The sequence below is a fragment of the Pleurodeles waltl genome, chromosome 5 (assembly GCF_031143425.1).
Source record: "Pleurodeles waltl isolate 20211129_DDA chromosome 5, aPleWal1.hap1.20221129, whole genome shotgun sequence".
Classification (NCBI taxonomy): Eukaryota; Metazoa; Chordata; class Amphibia; order Caudata; family Salamandridae; genus Pleurodeles; species Pleurodeles waltl.
Window position 1 is genome coordinate 459,919,092 of NC_090444.1, and position 24,938 is coordinate 459,944,029.

Below are 24,938 nucleotides of genomic sequence, written 5' to 3' on the forward strand. Positions count from 1 at the left end.
TAACCATAACTTTACTTTAACTTTCATTGTTTTAATCAGTGTGTTTTTTTTACCATATACACATGCAACAGTTCCCTGTTCCCAACCCACCATGAGCAGCCATCTCCTGCTGCACAGGATCTTCGGCTGTGTTCAGTAAGGGTTATCCATAAGAAGTGGCATGTAACCAGGCCTGTAGCCAGGCCCAGCACTCAACCCTCCACAGACGATCAGCCCCACTGTGCTCGGCATAGTGGGGGGCACACTTGACCTTCAGACAGACCTTGTAAAGAAGGGCCCAAACCCTTTTGCATATGGACATTGGTCATGTGCAGCTGGAGTTGACCATGGGTAGCCTGGACCTATGGCCAACTCGTAAAGCGTGGCAAAGCCTTGCTGCACAAAGCCTTCAGCTTTGCACAGCAGGGGTTTGCCTCATGGTCCCAACACAGGGCAGGCAGCCAACCCCAGCTATGCACAGTCTTTAGCTATTTGTAGTGGGTGTTGTTGGCCAGCCCTTACTCCTAAAACCCACGTGTGGCAGTTAGCCAAATGCAGCAGTACTACACTGAATAGGTGTTTTCACTTTTTTTTTTACAGTAGTCATGCATCATATGCTGGAATCATGATTCCTGTGCCCTCCCTGAATCCCATACATTGCATAAACCACAACTTTGGCATAGTTCTGCAAGGTTTGAATTTCCACCTAAGGGTGACACAGGTGAACTTGGTTTAATGCCCTGAATGAGAAAGGTTATTGTAGCCCCACAGAATCCCACCCAATACATAGTTGAAGTAGATTTATTGCTTTTGGTTTGCTAACAATCCCTACAGTAGGATCCAGGGCACCGTGGTTCCAGAAACACACCTATTTTGTTATTCACAATATCACACACACATTGCACTAAGAAGAATTGACACTTTTAACTAAAAGCATTTATCACAACATGGTGAACTTGTTTCTGAGCTTATTGTGAACAAAGAGAATATAAGAGGCTAAAATGTTATTGTAGTGAAGTTGTCATCCAAGAAGAGATTCAAGTTGACACAAGTAGATTGATTTGATGTAGGTTTATTTCCAGTTAGATGCATAAAAGAAACTTCATCCACCACCAAGTACAGATCCTTACTTCACCACCACTCTCTGCTTTCCTGACTCACTCACTTTCCAAATTCCAGAGAGTCTAAGAACATTAAGGAGAGCAGGGGGAGCAGTGGGAGAAACCAACTAAGATAAATACATAACTAAGAGAAACACTATACATGTAAAGGAAAACCATGCTGAGATAAATACAATAAATAAATATAGAGAACACCACACTATCTTCCCCCTAAATTATAAAAGAAAACATATATATTTACACCTTCACAACTCTATTCAAATTCCAAATACGCCCATCATCCACTTTTATAGCACCTTTGAACACCTTGGTAACTTTAAAGATTTTACTGTAATGAGAAAAAGTTGCACAATTTCTTTTTGGTAACTTGATTTTAACAGAATCACCGACTGCAACAACAAGAGGTTTGACTGCTTTACGAAGATCATATGTCAATTTCCTTTTTTCCTGTAAAATCCTATCATTGGTTACAGCTAGTTCCTTAATTTTCTTGTGGTCCAACTCTTTACCAACATATTCATTCACCCATGAAGGATTTATGCTTGTATTAGGCACTCTTTTCTTGAACAATACAAATGGAGATTGGCCAGTACTGGAATGCGGCGTATATCTATAACTCTCAACTTTAGATTTAACAGCTTCTATCCAACTACGCCCTGTTAATCTTGCCACTTGAATAGTTTCCTTCAGCGTCCTGTTAAAGCGCTCAACCATAACATTAGTTTCAGGATGATATAGGGCACTTTTCTTATGTAATATACCTCTAGATGCTAAAAACTCGTACATGTGCTTAGAGGTGAATTGAACACCATTATCAGTAATAATGCATTTGGGATATCCTTCTCTAGAAAATACTCCTGAAAGAAAATTAGTAATTGACTGAGAAGTTATGTCTGAGGTAATCAAAATTTCCGGCCAACGAGACAACATGTCCATTATAACAACAATGTACTTGGAAACTGAACAGCACACAACAGGACCCATAATATCCATTGCAACATCCTCCCACACTTCATTAGGAATTTTCCTGATTTCTAATGGACGTGACCTACATTTGAGAGTTTTATCAGCATATTTGCATTCCACACAATCGCGAACAACTCTTTCCATCGCTAAATCCATTCTCGGCCACCAATAAAATTCTCTCAACCTTTCTTTTGTCTTGCAAATACCATGATGACCCAAATGAGCTAGATGTAACAACCTTTCTCGTAAACCAGATGGAGGTACTAATCTTCCACTCCTAAAAACCAAACCATTCTCAACTGAAAGTTCATTCCAAATTTTTTTATACACATTCTCTTCATCACAGTCAGCAGGAACACGATTAGATTCAATCAAATCCTTTACCCGTTTTAAACTGGTATCATTACTAAACTCCGTTAACCACTCATCTTCCGTGATACAACCATCAGTCAAGATACATACTTTCACATTCTCATCCACCCACCATGTGCTACAATCTGTATCTTGGTCCCAACCAAAAGATCTTAGCCTTGATAAACAGTCGGCTGTGCGATTCTCGCATCCCGGGACATATTTGACAGAAAACTGAAAGTCTTGTAGACCAACAATCCACTTGCAAATACGTGAAGAGATACAGTCTAGCCCCTTCTTATCAAAAATTTCTTGTAGAGGTTTATGATCAGATTGCACAACAAATCTAGATCCCCACAAAAACTGTTTAAATTTCTTTATAGCCCAGTATATAGCTAGTGCTTCTTTTTCAATGGTGGAATACCTTGACTCCGCACCCCTTAATGACCTGGAAGCAAATGCAATCGTAACATCCTTACCATCATACTTTTGCTTGAGAACACTTCCTAAACCCTTATCCGAAGCGTCAGTTATAATCCAACAGGGAAACCCTGGGCGAAAACTGTTGAGAGATTGAGCAGAGGATAGCGCATTCTTTAAATCCTCAAATTCTTTCTTGCAGGTATCAGACCATACAAAATCAACACCTTTCTTAAGCAATTCTCTAATGCAGCAAGACCTACTGGCAAAATTGGAAATAAATTTGGAATAAAATTCCGCCATGCCTAAAAAGACTTGCACATCTTCTCTTTTAACAGGATCCGCAAAATTAACAACAGTCTTAACTAAATCCTCTTTAGGTTTAACACCTTGAGAAGAAATCACATGCCCCAAATACGTGATATCTGAACATGCAAACTTACATTTTTCTCCTTTGAGTGTGATTCCCTTACTACGAAAAATTTTCAGGACTTCCCTAACTTTGGAAAGATGTTGCTCAAGAGTATTAGAAAAAACAAGAACATCATCTTGAAAAAATCTAACACCATCAATTTTCCCAAGAATATGATACATTAGTCTTTGGAATACAGAAGCAGCAGAGCACAACCCAAATGGCATCCTATTAAACTTGAACACACCAAAGGGAGTGATGAATGATGTCAGCAATTTTGATTCGTCACACAATTGAACTTGGTGATAGGCTGAACTCAAATCTAATGTTGTAAAATATTTAGCCTCTCCTAAAAGACAGACCATTTCATTGATGTTAGGTAATGGAAATCTGTCCTCAATCACAGCTTTATTGAGCTGTCTAAGGTCCACACAAAGTCTAATATCCCCCGATTTCTTCACCGCAACAACAATGGGGGCAACCCATTGTGCAGCCTCAACTTCTTCAATGATGCCTTCAGATTGTAACCTTTGCAATTCAGACTTAACCTTATCTTGCAGGGTGAAAGGAATTTTCCTTACTTTGCACGCTACAGGCCTGACACCTTCCTTAAGACAAATGCGATGTTTGTATCCTGTAATGCACCCCACTTTAGATGTAAATACATCAGAGAATTAACCAATGATGTCGTCTTTGATACTGCAAACATTTTGAACTAACACCTGAGGAATAGAATTGGGATTTAATATAATCCCAAGCATTTTCTGATGTGGCCAACTCAGAATTGTGTCACCAATAATTGGAACATATATTTTCCCTGTAATTGTGTTTCCTTTAAAGGTTATGGTGGCTTCAAAGTAACCCTTGAGCTCAATAGGTTTTCCGCCATAACTGTAAGGGATGATATCAGGATCCAGTAGAGAAACCTTTCCCATAAAATGCTTATTGAAATCCGAAACTGATACTAAGGAAAGTTTCGCGCCTGAATCCATCATCATAGAAATAGATGTTCCATTGACATCCACAAAATCCGAAGGGTACTGACAAATATCATTTGCTACACAATTAACATCATAAATAATCTGAAGAACAAAATCTCGATCGTCATTGCAATCAATTTCCTGCACTTTAACTTTAGACTTATAAGATGATTTGCAATACTTAGCAAAATGTCCCTTCTTGGAACATTTGTTACAAGTAACTTGAATAGCAGGACAGTCTTTACTATTAGCTAAGTGAGCTGTAGAACCACACCTAAAACACATAAGTTTTGCTCTAATGTTTGCTTGAAACTTGTTATTAATTTTTGTATCTAGAGCTTGAACTTCCATAGAAACGCCTTTGGATTTCCTCAAATTTTCAATACAGGACATTGAGTGTTCAACTTGCTTAGCAATGAATAACACTTCATCTAGTGATGGATCATTTTTGACCCATAATGCTTCCCTTATTTTGTCACATTTACACTCAAGCATAAATTGATCTCTAATACGCTCTTCTAAATTTTCTCCGAAGTTACATGATGAGGCTAGTTTGCGTAGAGCTGTGACGAAAACTTCAATTGATTCCTCATCCATCTGCTTACGTTTCCCAAAATAGTAACGTTGTAAAATAATTGAAACTTTAGGAAGAAAGTGATTGTCCAGTCTAAGAATAGTAGAATCAAATTCATTCAGAGAGTTGTCACCTTCCGCACCATCAGATGTTGTTATTGCAGGTAAAGTTTCCAATATTTCCTGACCCTCTGCACCAAGACAATGTTGTAGAACAGAAGTCTTTCTTTCAGAGGAAAGGTTGCTGCCACAGACGCGCATGTAAGTCAGAAAAACCTTTTTCCATTTTTGCCACGGTATAGGAGGTTCTCCAGGAAGAACAAGAAAAAATGGTGGAGGTGTAATGTTCTGCATTACAAAATAATGATATAACACAAAAAAAATAATGAAGTGCCACCTAAATTACATAAAATATCCTCGAAACATTAAATCGTAACAATGACCAAAGTAGACCAGACCAACATTGTTTCCAAGAAAATAAACATTGTAAAATAGAAATTTTAACAGACAGGTTAAAACTATACTCTTTGTATAATAGATCGCATTAAGAAGAAAAAAAAATATACAAATGTGCGTGTCAACAATACATTTTCATATTCTCCTTTTTGAGCGTAATTCCCTTGAGTGAGGCCCGGTAAACAGACAGCATGTGTTCCTTTGAGCGCGGCAGGAAACGAAAACGAAAAGCAGCAGAGCGCGCGTTTCCAATTCTCTTGAGTGCGGCCGGGTAGACACACAGCGTGCGTTCCTTTGAGCGCGGCTGGGAGCGAAAAGCACACGTTCACGTTGCTGTGGCAACACTGTCAAAGCAGCAGAGCGCGCGTCTCCAGACAGTTGGCAAACGCGCTGGTTTATAAATAAACACGATCACGAACAAAAAGCTATGTGGCTCAAAAATGGTTGGAAAAAATATATGAGCCACAGAAAATGAAAGAAAAAAAAATGACAGTACCTTTTTTTTTTTCTTTAACGCTCGAAACCGAATAAATAAAGGTGTTGAAGTTTCCAGGTAACAGTTTCAGTTTTCAGAAGTCACTATCCCATCCTCGTCGCCAAAAATGTAGTGAAGTTGTCATCCAAGAAGAGATTCAAGTTGACACAAGTAGATTGATTTGATGTAGGTTTATTTCCAGTTAGATGCATAAAAGAAACTTCATCCACCACCAAGTACAGATCCTTACTTCACCACCACTCTCTGCTTTCCTGACTCACTCACATTCCAAATTCCAGAGAGTCTAAGAACATTAAGGAGAGCAGGGGGAGCAGTGGGAGAAACCAACTAAGATAAATACATAACTAAGAGAAACACTATACATGTAAAGGAAAACCATGCTGAGATAAATACAATAAATAAATATAGAGAACACCACAGTTATCTAAAACCTAACACCCTAAATCCTTCTTCTATGTGCTACACTAGCAGAGCAGGGATAGTAGAATATCTTGCAGTCTAGAGTTTCTTAGAGAGAAGCAACTCACTGCATGCACTATTGACAACAAGATCTTTCATTACCTTTAAAGTTGGGAAGACAGTGTTCTCTGTGAAGGGCAAATGCGTGCAGTAGTGGCCTTCCTCCACGACTCAACTTTATGAGCTTCAGTTGAGATGCAGCATCTTCAAAGTACACTGGCACTATGCGAGACCAGCTTTAGCAGAATCTCCTGTGATATTCTGGTTGAAGGGCCTGTCCTCCCAAGTGATTGAGTTTCATATTTTATATACTATATCTTATCAGGGATTGGAATTTCTGACAAAAGATTAGGAATGTCTGACATGCATTATTTTGGCTCTATGTTGGTATTTGTCCTCATTTCACCTTTACATGGTGATAAGTAGACACTTGTTCTAGACTGATGTCGCATCAGGTATTATATTTATGTAATTAGCTGCATGACAACACATTCACAGTTCTCAGAAAGATAAGGTCAAATGACATCTGCAACAGTGGCAGACATGACAATAGTTCCGCATAAAAGTGTGAGTATGGTGACTCCCGTTACTTATTGAGTTGGACCTTATGGGTTTTACGTCATCGCTCGATTTTACATCTGAATGTGACATCATAAGGGCATTTCTAACATGTAGGATTTGGCTTTCATGTAGGGGAATCCATGCTCTCAATATTCTAAGACATGCTCAATCTAAAATACAATACTTATAAAATATGATATATATATACAAAATATAATAGCATACAATATTAATGTGATTAACAAATCATGAACCTGATTATATCATATTCAGTGGGCACAATGAAGTATAAATAATTAAAAGCCTTGCATTGTTTCAAACAATTGGTGATTGTATGTATAACACAATCGGTCTAAAGTGTTTCTTAAAGAGGGATGCATGTTGGCAATTAAAAATACCAGTGATGATATGGAATGTGCCAGATTAGAAATATGGAGCATGATAAATAAATACATAAATAACTAGTATAATAGAGTCTGTTCAAGAAAGTTCTCTTCAGTTCATAGTTCATACAGGATCTGTGATATATTTAGTGAATACATGCCCTTGGTCGATGCACATGTTGATTTCAGTGCTCATTGGAGGACTTGTCGACATCTTCTGGTTCACACACAGCATATGTGTGGTCATTGTGGAATCCCACTAGTGTATTTTCACAGCTGTGACCGTGCACAGTAGATAGACCAGCAATTGGTTGCTCATCTGCAGCATTTGGAAATGTAGGATGTTCTTCTTTTGACAGCTCAGGAGACTCGAATATTAACAGCATGTCAAGCGACTCATTTAGTGCTCCATCAAAAAGTGCAACTGGTGTAACTGACCTATCATAGTCAGCATCCTGTGGAAGGGACCGGTGCATTGCTTGGCATTGTCTCTGGTGCTCATGCAACAGTTGAATGATTGCTTCCATAACAAGATAAGCCACTGGGGCTGTCCCAGTTGTAAGTCCTAAATGATTTCAGTCAGACAGTTTATGCACCCCCAAACACAAATTTTACTTGTGTAGTGTCCCTTTTGCGAAATTATAGCATCCAGTGCTCACTTAGTTCAGTTAGCAAGTATGTCCCATACAATGAGCTAGAGTTTCTCTGCATCTTCATTTAGCTGGACACATGTACTCCAAGTTATTGATTTCTTTCTCTGAACAGGAGAAGGATGATGATACCACAGCCAATTAGAAATATAATGGTTGGGAATCTTTGTAAAAGGCTGAAGTATAAAAAGAGGAAAAACTATGGAATAAGTCCAAATACTGATTTAAATCCGGTCACCAGACCTAATGTTTTTAAAAGTTGCACAACACCAGTCTTCAAAGACAGGTTCTGTATCGTTTGCATATCAACAAAGTATTTCAGGCTTTGCGTGTATAACAGCCTTTGAGTTTCTAGAAACAGTTCTGGCTGTTTGCAGATTAAAGGTTTCAGATGCTGAAGTTAAAGAGACTTTGTTTTGTGATAAAACAGACAATAGCTTGATTAGATCTTAAAATGCACATATTTCATATCTATACTAGGCAAAAGGACTGTTCTAATTATATTTCGAGGTGGCAGGTACAAGGTCCTTCCACATCAGTGTAGTGTTTCAGAAACTGTATCAGGTGTGACGGGCCAGGTCCCAACCCCCAGCACGTAACATTTGTTAGGAATAAATGAGAGCCATTATTCAGGAGTTCATGATGTGTGGGGATGTATGCATTATGTGGAATAGATAAAACTCAACTCAAAACTGACATTAAAGCACTATACCTTCCATCCAACAATATAGTATCACACAGAATAGAGTGACACAGGGGATTCCTGCGATCCTCTGTAGTAATGTACACAGGGTCATCTTTGTTTCATTTAGACACATGTAGAAAATGGAAACTTACATGAATGGAACAATTGTGAATTGTGCATAGTTTCATATCAGCCAATGGATTTATATTTCTGGCAATAATGAAAATGAACATAGTGGGTAAAGAAATGATACTGATTGGGGGGGGCGTGGCTTCACCAGCAGCCATGTAGATTGCATGAACAGTGAGCTCCATGGCATCAGCTGGCATAAATCACCCTTGAATCCATAGCCTCCTCCCCTCCTGGACTTCAGACTGGCAGTGACCAGTGGGTGTCTGGAATCTCTACCAGATGCTCTCAGGACTGGGGAATGCTTCAGGGCGCAGTGCCTGGAGCGGCAGTTGTTTAGCCTGTTCTACGCTGATGTGCTGCACTTGCATGTGACAGGGGTGCCAACGGCGGCACTGAAGACTGGGCTCACCTTCACAAGACAGTGGGTGACTGCAGGCACAGTAAATGATCGCACCTTGCTGTGGAATGATATTTGGCAGTGATGCCACCTGCCCAGTGGAGAAGACCTGGGAGGCGCCCCCCATGTGCCAGACAAGGCGTGGTTGTACTTGTGTGTGCACCACCCAAAGGGGACCAGGTGTGGCCTGGGCACTTCATGCGGGCTAGCAAGTACCTTCTGGATAGCAGTTGACAACTGCACCGGTGTGCTGTGATGGGGGACCTGCCATGTCTTCCCCCTGTGCTGAAATGACTGACTGAAGAAGGTGCTCAGCTCCCACTCAGCCCTTCCATGCCCCAGAATAGAAGGGCTTTGGCTTGGGGCTTAAGTCCACAGCAGAGTGCTCCTGCATATAGGGTGGCCACAGGGAACTCTTGCTGTGGCACAACATCCCCTTACTGGGGCACAGCTCACATCTCAGTTTGAACAGGACGAGGAGGTGGTGCATGCTGAATTGATGGGGGTGCTCATGATGACTTGGCAAATCTAATTGTTGGCATCTTGATTTGCTTTTGGGGCCTCCTGGGACCACCCCTTTTTTTCTGCAAGGCCCACTGCCCTCTGGCTGCTTCAAATTTCTTGTGAGGTTGTGTAAGCCCTGAGGGGCTGAACTCTCTGATCGGGGTGACCCCTTAGGCATGCAAGAGGAGTGTGCTAGGTCACAGGCCAGGACACTGGCAGCCACCTTGTATGAGCACACTGGGACATTTTTGAAAGATGTCAAGGCCAGTCTTGAACCCAAGATTGATGTGATGGCTATAGACTTTGGGATGGTTCGTGTGGAACATAGAAAGCTGGTTGACAAGGTGGACGCTAATGAGTCAACGCTTACCGCAGTGCGCCTTCTGGTGACGGATATGCACCTCCATGGTCTGCAAAAGGAGCTGCAATTGCTTCTGGTCAAGGCCAATGATGCAGAAGCGAGGTTCCACATAATTAAAGTGTGGATCATTGGTCTCCCTGAACGTGTGATGGAACAGAGCATGGAGCTGTATTTAGAGAAATGGCTAGTGGAGAGAGTGCTAGGCGGTAAACAGTCTATGTTTTCCTCTGTGGTGCTTTCACATGGGGCCCCTGGCTATGCGTCAGAACCAGGGGCACCCCCCAGAGCTGTGGTGGTGCATCTCTTTAATTACAGGCATTAAAACTGCATCCTTCAGGCCTCCCGGACCAAAGGTGGAAAACTGTACGGTGAATATATTCCCAGATTTAACAGCATAGCTGCAAAGGCAGAGATCTTCCTCCCAATTAAGCATTGCTTACGGCGAATCAATGTCCGTTACTCATTGTTATTTCTAGCCAAATTGAGGATAGTCAATGAGCATTGCATGCTGTTCTTCTCAATGCCTGCCAAGGCACGAGCCTGGCTGGAATAATAGGGGGAGACAGATATGGCGGAACATGGGGGAGGAGATGACTCATGGCAGGTCTGCTGAAAGTGACCACAGCATCTCTAGAACCTGAGGAGGCATCCAACGCGTCAACAGGCGGCTAGGGAATGTGCTTTGGTAGTGGAGGAGAGCAAGGAGAAAGCTAGCCATGCTGAGGGGTCGGTGATGAGTGATGTGGATTTCAGGGCATCCAGGGATTACCGAGACATTGTTGACTTGGTGGAGATTGAACTGTGACAGGGCCTGTCCCTCACACTGATTATGGCCAATCTGGTGCATTGACTTTTATGCATATCATTTATTTTGGGTTATGGTGTGCCTTTGGCAATGTGTAGCTTTCATCATGGGGGCATTAGGGTGCTGTAGTATACAAGTACAAGAGGAGAAAGGCAACGCAGTTCATGCACAACTGTGGTGCTCAGAGATTGTCAGCGAGCTCACCTTACCAAGGGTTCACGCCCATGGATCCACACACACACCAGTATGGACTTGTTTCATGGGTTGAAGTGGGCATTGGTACGCAAGCCAGGTCAACTAGAGGAAAGCTTGCATATCGTTTAAAATTGTGTTCCTGGCACATGCATAGGCCCATGATTCCTTGGTGGCAGTTAGCGTGGAGCACTGATTGGTGCTGCATCTTTTGGGCACCTTGGAAGCTAGGGAGTGCACTGCGTGGCAGCATGCTGAGGGGGAAAAGGAGTGCCGCATATTGGCTTGGTTCCTTAAATTGAAGGTCCCACTTACCCTGTTTCGGGCTATCCGGGATGATCAGGGTATGCTTCATAACACATAGCGGGGCATCAATGAGGAGTTTCAGTTAGTATATGAGCCTATATGACAGGTTGTGAGATGTGATCTTCACTGACTTACAGCATTACTTTGAGAGCATCCCTCTACTGAGCAAAAATCCTGTGCAAAACCGGGAACTGGAAGACCCTCTTCAGCTCTGTGGGATACCGTTGGCTATTTCACAGACATCTAAGGATAAGACACTGGGCCCGAATGGCTTGCTGGTGGAAGTTAATGCAGCTTATACTGATAAATTTGCCCCTCATCTGCTGCAGGTTTATGAGGATTTCCAACGGGTGGAACAGCTGCCTCCCTCTATGCAGAAGGCCCTGATAACTGTGTTGTTTAAACCTGGTCAGGACCTGTAGTGGGTCAGGTCTTACAGACCATTATCGCTCCTTAACGTCTATTATAATATTAATTGGCAAATAGGCTAGTTCTGATGTCGCAATGTCTGGTGCAACTCAGATCAGAATGGCTTTATCCCTGGTAGCAACGCCTTTCCAAATTTGAGGAGGCCTTTCAGGATTATGGATTGGGAGCAAAGGGAAGGGGGCATATCACTGTGTTGCATCTGCCCAGATTGGTGCATATGTATTAACCCTGAATACCACATCATATATTGTATGTGAATGATGCATTGATATATCAGTTGGGTGAGCAGACACCTATGGCCTCGCTAATGGATTATTGGATGACTTTAGCTCATTGTCTGCTTTGAATGTCACCTGGGACACATCCAGTTTGTTTCCCCTGGTTAAGAAGGGAGACAGGGGTGGGTCCTCCCCCTCAACTCTGATTTACAGCTGACATCAAACACTATAAAGTATTTAGGAGTGAATGTGTACCACAAGGAGAAGGACATCATTGATGATAATTTGGGTAAAGCTATTGCGTCAATCAGGCATACGCTCCCATTCTGGAATGCGCTCCTATTGTCCATGATGGATATAGTTTTCCTCTCCAAGATGCTGGTGCTACCAAGCTTATTGTATTTCTTTTCTGCGTTACCCATGGTGCTTAAGTGGCCATTCTTGTGAGGCTCCCAGTCTCTGCCCAGCTCAGTGGTGTGGGGCACTGGCAGGAGACAGGTGGTGCTATCTATCTGATATGCTCCTCTGGCAGAGGGAGGGTTGGGAGCTCCTAATTATGAACTGTATTATTTGATGGCCGAGCTCAAGTGGCCAACTAGGTGGGTTATTAACAGTCCCAGTCCTGAGACAAGAGATGTGGTTAATAAACTTGGGAATATGACCATGTTGGAGTGGCTACTGGGAAGTGAAGGAACGATGACAAGAGATAAAATATTGGCACGAGTGGCATGTTGATGCTGGAACAGGTATGTCCACAAATGCCCCTAGGTGCCCCTGTATTTTGTGGCTCCCCCATCTGGGATGCATTGTACTAGCCAGGAGGTATGATGTCCATCTTTAGGTGGAGGTGGACTTGCAGACACGGGCAGATCTATATAAGGAACAAGTGTTGTGGATCTTTGACACAATATGCAAGGTACATGTTGTAGCTCCAGGGCAGTTCCTGCTTCGCAATGCCTTGGTGCGATAGGCCTATGACACATGGAAGATGGGAAGGGAGGAGCAGTGTTGTGTTCTTGCCACTACGCACGGGGAAGACAGAGGGGCAGACCTTTGATTGTATGCAACCCTGCTGCAGTCGTTAGGGTTGCACATGAAGGTGTTGAAGGACTGGTGGGAGAAGTGTTCAGGTGCAGAAATGATAAACAATGGACTGCCTGTGTGCAATCTATGTAAGAGGTTTCCAGGAATTTTAGATTTCGATATACACAATTTAATTACATTCACCTCAGGTTCTTAACCAATAGTGCATAGTCTGTATACCCTGGAGCCTCTACCAACTGCCTCAGATGTTATGAGCAAGAAGAGGATTTTTTACTTATGGTTTGGCAGTGCTCATCAGTCTCTTTGTTCTGGGATGAGGTGCTGCAGGGTTTGAACGAAGTCATTAGGAAGGAGCCAGAGGCATGCCTACTGGATTTATGGTGCAGCCAAAGCTGTCAAAACATGTCTGCTGTTTTGTAGACTTATCATTGACGCAAGTGAAGCGGCGTATCGATATGGCATGGAAGGCTGCAGGCATGCCTCCATTAGCGAGTGGTGGAGGGATGTGCTGAATGGTCCACAGCTGAATTTACTGTGATGATCCCTTTCTTTGGTGTGGGAGGTATGGGGAACGTTTATTAAACTGGGACAACACAGCCCCCTGATGGGCTATGTCATAGTTGGTGCAGCTGTCTGGTGTGTATGTATGTGGTTGTGTTGGGAGTGCTGGGTCGCACTGCTCTTGATATGATTTTGCTGGTAGGTCATGTGATTCGCTGTCTCGCAGCGCTCCTGTCTCACCCCTCATTTGGGGGTGGGCTTTCTGCAGGGTGTGTGGATGCTTAGAGGATGGAAATTATGCAATCAGGAATGTTCAGATATTTGACTTGTTTAGTTTGTACGTTAACCCATTTATTCTCCACTTTTTGGTTTTTCATTTCATCCATGTATTCAGGTGATGTACTGTCTCCCTGGGTGTTTCATTTCTGCTCCCCATTTGATGGCAGCTGTAGATATTGTTTATGCATATGCCATGTCTGCTATGTCACATGTGTTATTATTGCTAGAACTTTGGAAATGTGGATGTATGCTGGGAGGGAACTCAATTCCCCTGTGTTCTCTAGGTGTTTTCTGGTGATTGCTTGTTTATGCTATTTCATTTCCCAGAATGCATTTGCTTGTAATTATTTAGAATGATCTGCTGTTGAGAAAATGTTTGATTAAAACATATGTCAAAAAAACAGAAATTATACTGTGCATTAACCAGGTAATAGGTGGAGTGTCACTAGCCGTAAATTATGCTTCTTCCATTTGTTCTATACTTAACAGCGTGTATGTGGATGCTTTCTTTGTCTTTGTTTCCTAGGAAGTGTCATATTATGTGGTTCAAACATGGCTGTTTGATTAAGAAATTGCCAAGACACAAAACCTGATCTGAGTGTTTGTAATAACCTATTTAATTTTATTATTGCCCTTACATGAACCATACCAGGGTTATAACAAACTCAGTTCTTTTATGAGGTCTAAGGCTGAGGACAGAATATGATATAACGAGTATACTCTTTTAGAAAATGAGTGTGTTCCATTCTCAATCACTTTAAAAACTGCTTGCTTACAGGTTTTCTTGATTTATGTGCCTACTTCTTTCTGCAGCTTCTTTCTCTGAATATTTGTTCAATTCATTATAAATGGCCAGTAATATTTTATGTCGTTTAGGACATGGTCCCAAAAGAAAGTCAGAAAAATCCATCTTTTCAATAATTAAGGAAAATGTTCTTTTACAGCTGAAAGACTAGAATGTTCAAGTCATTGTTTGCATAGCTTACCTACACTATGAGTGGAAACAACTATAGTTTCTGCGAGTTATAACATGGGTAAGGACAATTAGCTTTAGGCCTTGGAGTGTTGGAAACAAAACAATGCACAGAGGTGTCAGAATCATATGACCACAAAGCTAAACCTTCAGTAGAGAACTGAGTTGAATTATAGGTTCCATTTTGTATTATATTTTGTATGTTTCAGTCTGACATATTCATTTGGAATTGCCAATTGCTGAAAAGAGTTAAATTGACTTTTGGTATAGAAGGTTTCTTTAAGTCCTTCATTGTTCCAAAACCCAGACAGGTAGTCTGTTGGATAGTTTTGTCTAGTAAAATAATTTCTTTGGGTACTATACGTGCCTCTATTGAAGCTCCTTGCCGCTGAGCCCGCCAAGATTTGGTTCCACAAATACTTTTCTCATCAACCGTTGCTTTCCGATACTCATATCCCTGGATATCCAGATTTCGAATAAACTCAGGAAAGTAAATTAGTTTGTTGGCAGTGATTAGAGTTTTAAGAAGCTGTTGTAGCTTCTGTAAAAATAAAAAGTTCAAAGGTGTGATCTGTCAGCATTCTGAAAATTAGGGAATTTCTTTAAGAAATTAGGATGACTATCAAGAGTTGAAGCCTCACAATGTTCCCATTGTGTGTAATTATAAATTCCTCTAGGATAATTAGTCCCATGTATGTACTAATGTGCATAGTGATGGTAACAATACATACCTTTGTAATTAGTTGAATTCAAATAAGGATCTTCATTATCAAGCTAGCAAATGGCTGTAAACATCAGTCTTTTAACGTAGCAGTGTCCCAGTTATCTGAAATAAAGCCAGGTATGCCAATATAATTCATTGAAACTTTTATCACATATCATAATTGAAATGTCACAGTAGGTCCCATAAACTTTCTCCAGTGCTGTGTCCTCAGGCACAGGATAAGCTGCGATGTTCACAGCATAGAGTCCCGTTCAGGCTCTTTGGAATGAAGAGTCTGGCTGTACTTCACAAACTACAAATGACACAATTGTTCTTTCTGGGACAAACTACCCATTGAGTAGCAGTAGAACGATGAGTATGGTTGACAGCCATAGGATGGAAAAGGAAGTTCCTAAAGTGAGCCAGGCATAGGACCATGGCAGAATCAAGTACTTGTCACAAAACCTTAGAAAAGCAGTCTCTGACAGTGAGCGGCAGTAGATTGTATTGAAAAGTCCTCTGAAAAATATGCAGAGGCATTCTCAAAATTTATTGGTTCTGAGTGCTGTTGCATCAGTTGGAATTTCATAGTAAACTATGGAATTGCATCAGACAATAGCAACTGCCATGATGGCAGCATCAGGTTCATTGATGGAGCTTAATGTTCTGCGTAGAGATGGAAACATGGTGTGCTCAAATATCCCCGTCTGGGAAGGCCAGCTAATGATTTTCCTGCTTTGTTCAAGGGGCAATGTATTCATAGTAAGGAGAGGTTGAGAAGCACTACTCTGAATCTTTCTTGGTGCCTTTGAAGGTCTGCTGTAGAGAACTGGTCACATAGTGCTTGGCGATAAACGCAGGACAGTTATCTGCAGGAAATGAATGAACTGCCTCAATTGCTATCAGACAGTGCAAATCGTTTACTACTGCTGAAGCACTTGCATTTCACTGTGGCCAAACCCATAAGAATGGAGAACATAAATCAATTGCCACCAATATGTACTTATATTGGTTGACTGAATAAAGTGGTCCAACGGGATCTAAATAAATCATCCAGAAATGGATTTTAGAGACTGGGAGAGGAGTTGTTAAGGGTCTTTTGACAGTGGAGAGTTTATTCTGCTGACATATGCCACATTGCCTATCACATCCCAAGACTGTTTATATTAGCCAGACCACCAGTAATGCTGCTGAAGCATTGCTATGGTTGCATTGACCTCTGAATGAGTGGATGCCAATCCGCCATGGGCTTCTTTGATTAAATCTAAGCTGGACAGATTATTAGGTATTATCCTGTCTCCCACTCCTGCTAGTGTGACTACAGGAATGTTGCCTGAATTATGACTGTTGGAGTATTTGGGATGAAAGCATACAGGCAGCTTCCCACCTTGCTTGGTTGTGTTTACGGCTGTCAAGATATCTGCATTGATCTTTGCTTGAGATCTGATCAAGACTGCTACTCTAATAGTCTGATTTTCACCCTTAGTAGCTATGTCAGCCCCGTAATATGAATGTCATCACACTGATGGCCCAAAGTGTTTCTCACAGGGACCAGTGACGGATTATCTTGTAAAGCAGCTACCTTTTCCCAAACCTGTTTATCGTTAATAGGTTTTCCCTTTAAATTCTTGAATCTTTCAAGTCAACATTGTCCACAGAAGGACATACTAAGTGTGGGAACACAAGTCATCCTTTTGTAATACAAGTAACAGGCCATCTAGTACTACATGCTGTGCAGTGCTGTCATTTAGGAATTTAGTATGGACATACTGAAGATTGAAATCACCCTTTTCACAACACCTTGTAAGGCCACGGATATGATTGGTTAGGCTGAACCAATTATATAGAAAATGCTCTGATAAACCTCAGTGGGTAAAATGGTTGGAGTTGTAGCAATATGTTGTTTATATTGGAGAAAAGCCTGCGTACGAAGAGTAGAATCATACTTGAAGTTTGCAACCACTGATCTTAAACAGGAGGGCCCACTGCACCAACCTCTGTGTAGGGCCTGAGCATTGAGAATACTTGCCTTAATGGCCACCTCTAGTGCCGGTATGGGAGAAACAACAATGATACATTTTCCCTTCTCCAAAGGTCTCTCCTTCAGGATAGTTGTTTGCACAGCTGCAATGATTTTTTCAATTGAAGCAAAACATGCTTCTGCTAAGGAATACAAATGAGCCTTGTAAGCAATAGGAATGGTCTGTCCTTAATTGTAGGTCACATAAGCATAACGATAGTGATTGGGTATGACTCTGATAGCTAGTTTGCCCTTATTGTCCTTAGCCTGTAAATATTTAATCTCAAGCATGTCTGCTGGTAAAGCATGCAATGAATCAGTGTATGTGTTTCTCCACTGTTTGGCTGAAAACGTGTGAGAAATCAGGTCATACAAGGGCCTCACTCGCTCAGCATAGTAAGGCAAGTAAGTAGGTCCAAAGTTGAAAATCCCAGCAGGGAACACAACTTTTTTAGTTTATTAGGAGGCTACAAGGTAGCACCCTTCTGAAGGAAGTCCAAAGCTAGACCGTCACCCTCACTGGATAACTTGTATCCTAAGAATGTCACTGTCAGGTAGGCAATTGTAGATCTCTCAAAATTAATTTTGTGACCATGTGATGTTAATATGGCCACGACTCTATCCACCCTAGATTCGTGCAAATCTAAATCATCACCAGTAAGTTAAATATCATTAATCTATGAAAATACCTCAGGATCTGGTTGTATGATCTCCATCATGCATGCCGAGAATAAGCCAGGGCTGTTCCCATAGCCCATAGGCAAGGGTTGAAATGAGAACTGCACCCCTCCAAAACTTAAGGTGGTTAGATACTTACTTTGAAATGCTGTGTTTTGACTGAAAACCCCATTGGCGATGTCCAGAGTAATTTTGTACTTTTTCCGCACCAAGTTGGTCATTACACCTGTCATATGTGCATTTTGCACAGCGTGAATTCAAATTCCTATAGTCTAAAATTATCCAATAGGAGCCATCTGGTTTGGAGACAGGAAAAAAAGAGGCATGTTTGTTGATGACAGGCAAGGTGCTATGATGCCCAGATATAGCAATTGCTCTAATATTGCTTTTTTACCACATTTTGCTTTGGCTTTAACATGTATTTGCTTGTATTTGAAGTTCTCTGCACAAGGGAATGACATGTAGGCTTACATTTTTATCCCACCAGCTTGATTTTTTATAAGGCCTGAGCCTGCCTTAGAGCTCATCCACTGCTTTAAATTTCCCTGATGTCTTCAGGAACAAAGGGAGAAAAATCTATCCATATGGCTTTCTCTCCAAACCCCTCCTCCCCCACCAGGGTGCTTCTGGAATAAAGACTGGAGGCTGCCCTCTTCAGTTAGGATGATGTCATAATCACTGTACTTTTGTGATCAGAAGCCTGCTTTAATGGTAAGTAGTACATTCCCTTCAATTTGAATGTTTAAATTATAAACCCTATTGGGAGGATTTAAATGTTTATCTGGAGTCTCATTTTGTATAAAGTCATCAATTGGGTTTGCATCCAGAAACCTCTAAAGCATCTGAAGCCCTATTGTGACTTATGCTGCACTGTCTAGAAGCTCTCTCATCTAAGTCCTGTGTTGCAGGAGTACTTGCAGGTGTATCAACATGTTTCCTAGAAGGTCTTTCTACCTTCTTCTTCTTTATTGGAGCTTAGGTTCCAAAACGTTCTCCTTTCTCTTTATGGTGACGTCAGTCTTGTATCCTACTTCACTTTTCCTACTGTACTCTTTCTTTCTTCAGTACTTGGATCAACTTCCCCTCTCTGTTTGTTTACTGTCAGTGTCCTGCATGAGCGTGAAGAGCTGCTATAAGAATACAGATATTGTTCAGGTTTTTACATTTTTTTGCAACAACCCCCCCAACTGGACTTCCAAGAAGCGGCGATCCAGTCCATCTTTTCTCTTTGTCCCTCTGTTTCTTCTTCTCTTTCATTGCAGATATCTCCTTAACGGAACCCTCAGTTCCAGTTTTAAGTTTTAAATGTAGCTTAACAGCTTGCGTGCCCAAGGTTGCATGACCCACAGAGATATACATTTCTGGAATTATTTGCAGTAGTTCCCGTTCATGATCTTGAACTGAAATAGCTTCAAGTCTCTGACATACAGCCAGAACTGAAGGTTCTCCCTTAAGGTTACTTATAATGAGAGAGGAAATTTAGCGAAAATCCCCATTAACTTCATACTTAAGTCCAGAGCTGGTGCAGCTCTGTGCTCTTCTGTTCCTGCTTAAATATGTCTGGGAGAACTGCCAATGAAGATGTGCCATGCGTATGGGTGTAAATGCATGCAAAGATGCTTCCCCAGATGTTATACTACTCTACAGGAGGTGCCATCCCAAGGGAAAAGACTTAGGTGGTCATTTTGATGGGCCGCGGTGTCAGTCTCACCGCTGACAGGCTGGCGGTGAAGACCGCCACATTATGAGTGTGGCGGTTTGGCCTCCACATTCTCGCTGGTACCACCAGGGTGGTAGGACAGCCGGACCAGAGCACAGCACCTCCGTGCCAGCTGTCCACTGAAGACCTCTGGCGGTGGTAGGAGTCAGTCGCCTGTCCACCAGGGTTTGCGCGGCAGTAGCACCTCCACGAAAACCCACCAGAAAGGCTGCCAGTGACAGGAAATTCCTTTCCTGCCTATGGCAGATGACTCGCCCCACCCCCTTCCAAAAGAGCACCCCTGTCTCCTAACCCCCCCTTCCCAACACAACACCAGTGTTGCCAGATTTTAAAAGCCTTCTAAAGCCCAAAGCTGTTGAACGGCGCGAGCCCAAAGTAAGCCCAAAATGAACTGTTCCCAGCCCAAAAAGTAGGCCAAACTTTTACACTGAAATAATGCAATTGTAGGCTGAAGCAAACATTTTAAAGCATAAATCAAATTTTTATTGTAAGCAAATATGTGAAACTCACAGTGCCTAGATTAGTCATTGCATTACACACTAAAAATGGAAATATTCATGGAAAAATGGCCCCCCACTTCCTATGATGAGCGGTAAATTGGAACAAGTAGTAAATCTGGACTTGGTGAGACACGCAAATCTTTGATTGTGTGCACAGCAGTCCTACTTTGACACACCTTTTCACATTGAAGCCTGTAGCAGCTACTTTATTTTCTTTTGTTTGGAGACAGAAAGATGAACATCACTTTGATGAAGTTCACAGCAGTCCTTTTGACACCAGTTTTGACTTTGAAGCCCTTTGTAGCAGGCAGATAATTTTCCTTTGTTTGCAGACAGAAAGAAAGGTCAGTAGCCACTTCCTAGGCCACAATATGCTTGTTTCAGAATGTGAGGCATGTACCGGTAAGTAAACATGGCTGGCAAAGTGATCCTGCAAATTGTTCATTCAGGGGCAGATGTATCATCAAGGCCATTTGCAATTCGGAAATAGCGATTTTTAAGAAATCGCTATTTCCGACTCACAAAGTGCCATGTATCACATTTGCGAATCGGTAGTAGCGATTTCTTAAAGGTCTTAAAGGTCTTTCTACCTTCTTCTTCTTTATTGGAGCTTAGGTTCCAAAACGTTCTCCTTTCTCTTTATGGTGACGTCAGTCTTGTATCCTACTTCACTTTTCCTACTGTACTCTTTCTTTCTTCAGTACTTGGATCAACTTCCCCTCTCTGTTTGTTTACTGTCAGTGTCCTGCATGAGCGTGAAGAGCTGCTATAAGAATACAGATATTGTTCAGGTTTTTACATTTTTTTGCAACAACCCCCCCAACTGGACTTCCAAGAAGCGGCGATCCAGTCCATCTTTTCTCTTTGTCCCTCTGTTTCTTCTTCTCTTTCATTGCAGATATCTCCTTAACGGAACCCTCAGTTCCAGTTTTAAGTTTTAAATGTAGCTTAACAGCTTGCGTGCCCAAGGTTGCATGACCCACAGAGATATACATTTCTGGAATTATTTGCAGTAGTTCCCGTTCATGATCTTGAACTGAAATAGCTTCAAGTCTCTGACATACAGCCAGAACTGAAGGTTCTCCCTTAAGGTTACTTATAATGAGAGAGGAAATTTAGCGAAAATCCCCATTAACTTCATACTTAAGTCCAGAGCTGGTGCAGCTCTGTGCTCTTCTGTTCCTGCTTAAATATGTCTGGGAGAACTGCCAATGAAGATGTGCCATGCGTATGGGTGTAAATGCATGCAAAGATGCTTCCCCAGATGTTATACTACTCTACAGGAGGTGCCATCCCAAGGGAAAAGACTTAGGTGGTCATTTTGATGGGCCGCGGTGTCAGTCTCACCGCTGACAGGCTGGCGGTGAAGACCGCCACATTATGAGTGTGGCGGTTTGGCCTCCACATTCTCGCTGGTACCACCAGGGTGGTAGGACAGCCGGACCAGAGCACAGCACCTCCGTTCCAGCTGTCCACTGAAGACCTCTGGCGGTGGTAGGAGTCAGTCGCCTGTCCGCCAGGGTTTGCGCGGCAGTAGCACCTCCACGAAAACCCACCAGAAAGGCTGCCAGTGACAGGAAATTCCTTTCCTGCCTATGGCAGATGACTCGCCCCACCCCCTTCCAAAAGAGCACCCCTGTCTCCTAACCCCCCCTTCCCAACACAACACCAGTGTTGCCAGATTTTAAAAGCCTTCTAAAGCCCAAAGCTGTTGAACGGCGCGAGCCCAAAGTAAGCCCAAAATGAACTGTTCCCAGCCCAAAAAGTAGGCCAAACTTTTACACTGAAATAATGCAATTGTAGGCTGAAGCAAACATTTTAAAGCATAAATCAAATTTTGATTGTAAGCAAATATGTGAAACTCACAGTGCCTAGATTAGTCATTGCATTACACACTAAAAATGGAAATATTCATGGAAAAATGGCCCCCCACTTCCTATGATGAGCGGTAAATTGGAACAAGTAGTAAATCTGGACTTGGTGAGACACGCAAATCTTTGATTGTGTGCACAGCAGTCCTACTTTGACACACCTTTTCACATTGAAGCCTGTAGCAGCTACTTTATTTTCTTTTGTTTGGAGACAGAAAGATGAACATCACTTTGATGAAGTTCACAGCAGTCCTTTTGACACCAGTTTTGACTTTGAAGCCCTTTGTAGCAGGCAGATAATTTTCCTTTGTTTGCAGACAGAAAGAAAGGTCAGTAGCCACTTCCTAGGCCACAATATGCTTGTTTCAGAATGTGAGGCATGTACCGGTAAGTAAACATGGCTGGCAAAGTGATCCTGCAAATTGTTCATTCAGGGGCAGATGTATCATCAAGGCCATTTGCAATTCGGAAATAGCGATTTTTAAGAAATCGCTATTTCCGACTCACAAAGTGCCATGTATCACATTTGCGAATCGGTAGTAGCGATTTCTTAAAAATCGCAAATGCTATTACTGATTCGCAAATTGCGATACCTGCCCCATTCGCACCTATGGGCCTGTTGGCCCATATCTGCAAATTTTTTGCATTTCCAAAATTGCGATTTCTGAACCAGAAATCGCAATTTTGGAAATGCAAAACCCCAGGGTGCTGGGGACCTAAGGCCCCCTCTGCTGCATCCCAAAATGTTTTGGGGGGACATGTAAGGTGCACACATGTGAAAAGGGCATGTGTGCTTTACATGTACAATTTAAAAATGCATTTTAAATACATTTTTAAATTTTGCACATGGTTACCACCAACTTCAACTTGGTGGTAATTAGCGATTCCTAAATGCCAAAATCGCATTTAGGAATTGCTTCATACATGTGCTAAGGAATCGCAAATAAGGAATCCTTATTTGCGATTTCTAATTTAGAGAGTCGCAATTTGCGACTCTCTAAACAGGGTCTCAGTTTTAAGGAATCGCTATTTTAGCGATTCCTTAAAATTGCATTCAGAATGTATTTCATACATTCTGAAATGGCATTTTGCATTCGCAAACGGGCATTCGTACCGTTTGCTAAAGCAAAATGCTTTCATACATCTGGCCCTCAGTCACATACGGTTTGATCCTTTCTAGGATTCACAGCTTTTGGCTGAACATCACTTTGATCAAGTTCATAGCAGTCCTTTTGACACCAGTTTTGGCACTGGAGCCTTTGTAGCAGGCAGATTATTTTCCTTTGTTTGTAGACAAAAAGCAAGTGCAGTAGACACTTCCTAGGCTGCAATACGCTTGTTTTAGAGTGAGAGGCATGCACTGGTAAGTAACCATGGCTTGTAAAGTGAAACTGCAAATGGTTCATTCAGTCACATACGGTTTGATCCTTTCTAGGATTCACAGCTTTTGGCTGAACATTGCTTTGATCAAGTTCACAGCAGTCCTTTTGACACCAGTTTTGGTACTGGAGCCCTTTGTAGCAGGCAGATTATTTTCCTTTGTTTGGAGACAGAAAGCATGGGCACTAGCCACTTCCTAGGCCGCAATACGCTTGTTTCAGAGTGTGAGGCATGCGCCAGTAAGTAAACATGGCTGGCAAAGTGAAACTGCCAACGGTTCATTAAATCACTTACACTGTTTGCTGCATGTTGGTTCAAATCATTGGAATGGGCATGCAATTTTTTATGGCAGTACTTGAATGCAGCCTTGGTATCAGCTCATTTTACAGGGCATTCATTCCTTTTAACTCAGAAACCACTACTACCCTTTTTATTATATTGTAATATTGAGCCCACTTTCCCACGTTGCAATAATTAAACTGCAACTGCTTGGCAGCTGGGATAACCTGCTCAATAAATGACTGTCTTGTTGAGACGACAGGGAACTATCTGAAACTGCAAGAGACAAAGTGACCATCTCCACATCTGTACTAGATTTACCATGGTAGTACTAGAGCTAATACATGGCAATGGCACTGTCTTCATCGAAGTAAGAAAAGATAGGTTTTGCTGCTCTTGATAAGTTTCATAAACCATTCTTGATGCATACCAGTGGTACACATAGGACACCATACAAAAGTGTAACTCTTACAACATCATATTGCTTGAAAAACATACATGGCTGGTGGTAAAGGGAAACTACAAATGGTTCATTAAATCAGGTTCTGCTGCAATTCTAATTTCTCTCCTTATCTAGTCATTTGATATCGTTCGAAGTGGCTGCACAAAGGATCACAGACACACTAGGGGCATTAGAATGTGAATGCTGGCTTGTTCGGCAATTGTAAATCTCAATCACGAAGGTTGCAAGGAGATGTGGCTGTAAAAGGGTCCATGCAACTAGTCATTCCCTTTCACCTTTAGACAGGAAGCAAGTCCAACATCCATATTAAGACATGTACTTTTAAGTAGACAAAGCTGGTAACTAGAAACTGCAAATGACTCTTGGCGTCAGTCAAGGGTTGCAAGAACATTAAGTACCAGATTTTCTCTATTTTCTGTACAGGACGGCTTTAATCCCATAAAGCTAAGGTAGCCACTTACAACTGTGTGATGGTTTTGACTATAGTACTTTAGGCAAATGCTCGTGGGTTTTCTACCCCACCTACTTCCACTGAGCCACCAATCAATAAAGAGATATCCAGATGTTCCCAAACCTTTTTGCAGCATTTCTTCACAATAGGGGGTGTCAGTCTCTACATCTCTTACTGGCAGAACTGTGGTGATCCTAGAGTTAATACATGACAGAGGCAAAGGATCCATTAAAGTAAGCT